Source organism: Neofelis nebulosa, chromosome 7 (genome assembly GCF_028018385.1).
Source record: "Neofelis nebulosa isolate mNeoNeb1 chromosome 7, mNeoNeb1.pri, whole genome shotgun sequence".
NCBI classification, from domain to species: Eukaryota; Metazoa; Chordata; class Mammalia; order Carnivora; family Felidae; genus Neofelis; species Neofelis nebulosa.
Window position 1 is genome coordinate 148,725,252 of NC_080788.1, and position 4,060 is coordinate 148,729,311.

The 4,060-nt window shown below is 45.1% G+C and overlaps 1 pseudogene; it reads right to left on the reverse strand.

Moving 5' to 3' along the window:
- Positions 1-2,456: 2,456 nt before the first annotated feature.
- Positions 2,457-3,163, reverse strand: LOC131517877 (immunoglobulin heavy variable 3-74-like; annotated as a pseudogene).
- Positions 3,164-4,060: the final 897 nt, after the last annotated feature.

The following is a 4,060-nucleotide window of genomic DNA, read 5'->3' on the forward strand; positions in this document are numbered from 1 at the left end:
TGTGGTGTTAGGTAACAGTCACAGGGTGTGGCATTGGGTGACCCTGCTCATCAGTTCACCTGGGGTGGATGTGGGAGAGTCAGGTGGGCCATGGTCAACAGTGCTCACATGGACATGGGTAGGGACTTGGACCCAGAAACACGGCTCTATTCAGCACATTCCATCTTTTCTCCATCTACTTGGATACGGGATATGCAATTATAACACACTGAACTTCTCTACCAATTCCATATCCTGTGTTACTGCTGGTTCACTTTCTCTGGATGACTGCTTTTCCTCATTATGGAGACCAATGCTTCCTACTTCCATGGGATATGGAGGTAGACTGTCAATTTTACCTTTGTACGTATTGAAAAGCATCGCTTTGTAATGTTACATGTCTTATTCTGGTTGGCTATTAGTTTGCAAGCCATTTGATCCTTTTGGTTTTTGGTTTGAAGCTTCCTCTGTGTTTACTGAGGAAACATTTCCCAGTATTCTGTGTCATTATTGGTGAAGTACAAAGTTGTATTTTAGTATTTTCTTATGCCATCTGGTGAGAACAGAAAGTACTGCTGAACATGTGTGAGCCCCAGGGGATTTCCCCTCTAATCCCTTATTGTGGTTCTTTCTTGGCCTCTGGCAGTCTTCTCCCATGCCTGTGAGTTTCTCTCCTCAGGTGGAGATAGATGCAGGGGAGTTGAGGTTACTTTGGCAGCTTGCACTATGGAGGCCACACATGATTGAAAATGGTATCCACCATGGAACTCCCTTGTTTAAGAACTGTCTAGCCCTTTAAAATCCTCTGGGTTGGGCAGAAACCCTCAGAGTTGGCTTTTGGAGAAGAGTCTGCCTTATCTCCGGGTGGCTGGCCTCCTAAATAAAGCTCAACTTCTTTTCCCACCAAAACTAAAACTTTGAGCATTGACCTTTCCAGAAATACTCAGCTGAATTTGGGATTTGATAACAATAAAATGGAGAGTGGAATGGCAGTTGTCTGGGGCTGGCAGGATGGGGCAATGAGGAGTAGATCTCAAGGGCTATGATTTTCTGTTATGCAAGATGATTAAGTTCTAGAAGGGTCTCCACAACATTACCCCTGTCATTAACAGTACTGTACTGTATGGTTCAAATTTTGTGAAGAGTGATGGTCTCATGTTCATTGAGATCCTAACACAAAACAAAAATGGAAGACACGAATTTTACTTCTCACATGACAGTATGCTGAACTGCATGGACACACTCTCTACTGATAATGTGAAAATAATTTAAAAGCATTTACATAGTTTGAATCCTAACCCTGAGGATATGTCATTTACAAATATCTTCTTCCATTCCATAGGTTGCCTTTTAGTTTTGTTGATTGTTTCCCTCACTGTGCAGAAGTGTGCTATTTTGAGGTAGTCCCAATAGTTCATATATGTATGTATTTAATTTTCTTGTTTTATTTTTAATTTAAATTCAAGTCTTCAGTCTTTGAGCTCCACGTTTACAGGAAGTTGACTTGTCATGATTAACTTTATGGGTTATCTGGACTGAGTCATGGGTGCCCAGATTCACCACTGTTTCTGTGGATATCTGTGATGTGTTTCCAGAAGAGACTGGCATTTCCTTCCATGGTTTCTGTCTGGGCATCACCCATTCCATTAAGGTTGTGAATAGAATCTGATGCAGAGGGAGGAAGAATTCCCTCCTTTTTACTTCCCATGTGCTTGTTTGAACTGGAACAGTGGTCCCCTCAGGCCCTCTTTATGAGAGTTATATAATCAGATCCATACGTTCTGAGGCTAGACCCTAGTTCAGAATCAGATATATTACACCACTGGTTTTCCTGGGTCTCCAGCTTGTGACAGTAGATCATGGGTCTTCCCAACCTCTTTAGTCATGGAAACCAATGTGCTTTGGGTTCTGTTCCTCAGGAGAATCCAGACTAATACATGGAGATGATTTATCTCTTATTTAGAGGAATTGAATAAAGTTGTAGCTAATTTAACGTCCTGAGTAGCAAGTGCCAAGAGGGAGTGTCACGTTGTTTGATTGGACAAGGGCTGGGTGAGGATAATGGGGAGCTCTGGGATCCTGTGGTCCTGGCTGCACAGGGAGTCCATCTGGGACTCCTCTAATGGTACACTCTTGTGCCTCAGGAAATCTGTAATTCACTCATGTTGAGGGACAGAAGCAAGCAATGCAAACAACTGTGTCTTTTGTGCATGTTAGTGCAGTTTTCCTATGACAACAGGTATCTAATTCAGCGAGTTAATAGGTAAGCACAGAATCCTGTGTCCAGAGAGGCTCCCTGGGGAAACTGCTGTGTGGACAGGAAGCCCCAGACCCTGACTGGAAACCTGCCAGTAACCTCCATCTGCACCTGCTCCTGGCAACACAAAGCAGAATTGTGCATAGTGTGCGCCCCCTGGTGGTGCTGATCCCCTCCTGCAGGGAGGTTTGTGTGTGGGCTCCCAGCGAGGTCCCCTCACTCAGTCTCTTGCACCGTAATATGTGGCCATGTCTTCGGCCCTCAGGTTCATCTGCAGATACAGCGTATTCTTGGCGTTGTCTCTGGAGATGGTGAATCGGCCCTTCACGGAGTCTGCATAGCTTGTGCTCCTTCCGTCATATCTAATATATGCGACCCACTGCAGCCCCTTTCCTGGAGCCTGGCGGACCCAGTTCATGTCGTAGCCACTGAAGGTGAATCCAGAGGCCACACAGGTGAGTCTCAGGGACCCCCCCAGGCTTCACCAGGTCTCCCCCAGACTCCACCAGCTGCACGTCACACTGGACACCTGTAGACGCAAGACATCTTGGTCAGGAAACTGTCACACATCCACTGGTTCTCACTCATATCCACTCACATACTCAGTGTCTCTCGTTCACCATGAATTACCTTTTAAAAAAGCAACAAGGAAAACCAAGCCAAGCACATACTCCATGGTGAGGTGTCTGTGTTCTGTCCTGATCACAGAATGGGAACACCTGGGACTCCTGGAGCTGGGGCTCCTCTCCCAGCTGCATGGTCGGGCTGGGCTGGTTTCATCAGCACAGAGAGGGCCCTATTTGCATGTCCTCTTACATATATATCACACTGCAGACTTAGATTTGATTCTTTAAAAGTGAATGGCAGGTTTAGGGATGCACTTCTAATCATCAGAGATGATGCAGAGATGCACTAATCATCAGACAATTCCACCCCCGATCCACTGAGATATCACCTCACAACTGATAGTAAAGCTATTATAAAATAAGGCAAACACAACCAGACATCTCAAGTGTTGCTGAGGATGTGGAGAACAGGCAATCCTAGAATTCACTTGATGGGAGTGCAACATAGTGTAGCTACTATGGAAAACTGCGGTGAAATAACCCACTAAACTGAGTTCCTAATCTGCTCCCATACAGTTGACTTCATGTCCAGCTGAGTGTGAGGAAGGTCTGGGCCTCATGTTCTGTGGAGAGGCAGGTGCAGAGACAGGTGGATCCAGTGGATGATTCCTTAACTACTTCAGTAGAATGGACCCCTGGCTGACCGTTTTGTAAGACTTGACTCAGTGTGCCTCCCCACTGGTTGTCTCTGGCTTCCTGAACTGGATGGAGAAAAAAAGCAGTGAAGAGTAGAAACTACTCTTTTCTCTCACAGGAACGTGTATATACTGAGAATCCTTGAGAGAAAGTCGTGGAGTTGATGAAGATGCTGTGGGGTTTCGACAACCACAAGGGTCTTTACTCATGGTCTCTCTTAATGGGCATCAAAGGAAAATCTTAAGGAAAATAAAAGGAGACAGGAGCTGCTCAAGTATATTAAATTTAGATCACTTGAATGAGTCAGTCTCCTCTGTTTGAAAATCACATCTATTTTAAATGGTGGCCCGTGTACTTGTGAGGCACAGGTGGGTATATGAATTGATTTATCCCCGAGCTTGGTCTCTGTCAAGGTCGGCACTACTATATGACTGTTCACTCTAAATGTTAGAAGACATCTGTGTTTGTAAATGGTTTAGGAAACAGTGTGTACTGTTTGCTGGTCAGGTTGAAGTTTGCAGGGCATGATGAGAAAGATGCTTCACAGGAAACCTGACCCTGT